The following is a 592-nucleotide window of genomic DNA, read 5'->3' as shown; positions in this document are numbered from 1 at the left end:
CTCACGACTGCTCAGGGGCAGGAGATGGACACGAAACACCTCTTATGTGCTAAATGCGAGACATACGTGTTAAATGCGAGACATACGTTATCCCACGATCTTTTCACCATTTACAGGTGAGGAAACAGCCACCGCTAAGTCGCCTGGCCTGTCCAAGGTCCCGGATCAGTGCTCCTCCAACCTTTTAACCTGTGCACCAGCCCTCTGGGGTCTGGTGCAAGTTCAGATTCCTGTTCAGTCGAATCTGCCTTTCCCACAAGCCCAGGGCCTGCCCCCCCCCCACACACACACACGTCTTGGGGAGCAGATGTGGAGTTGTGATCAGAACGTGGCCCAACGCCGTGGGGCTCCCTAGCCCATATTCTTGCTCCTTCATGACTGAGGACTCACTGCGGGCTCTCCAGGCTCTCAGCCAGAGGCGTGTCCCCTGCTGGTCCCGTCTCTGGGCGAAGCTGCAGTGGCTGACTGCTCCCCTCCCTCCCTGGACAAACTGGCACCATCTTGGAAACAGAACCAAATCCGCACTCGGTGCCTGCTGGTCTGTACGGCGTGATTGGGGCTGATGGGCCCCCACCCCCCGGGAGCTGGCATC

This window comes from Pipistrellus hanaki, assembly GCF_964339955.1.
Source record: "Pipistrellus hanaki genome assembly, chromosome: 2".
Lineage (NCBI taxonomy): Eukaryota > Metazoa > Chordata > Mammalia > Chiroptera > Vespertilionidae > Pipistrellus > Pipistrellus hanaki.
This window is presented reverse-complemented; position numbering follows the sequence as displayed.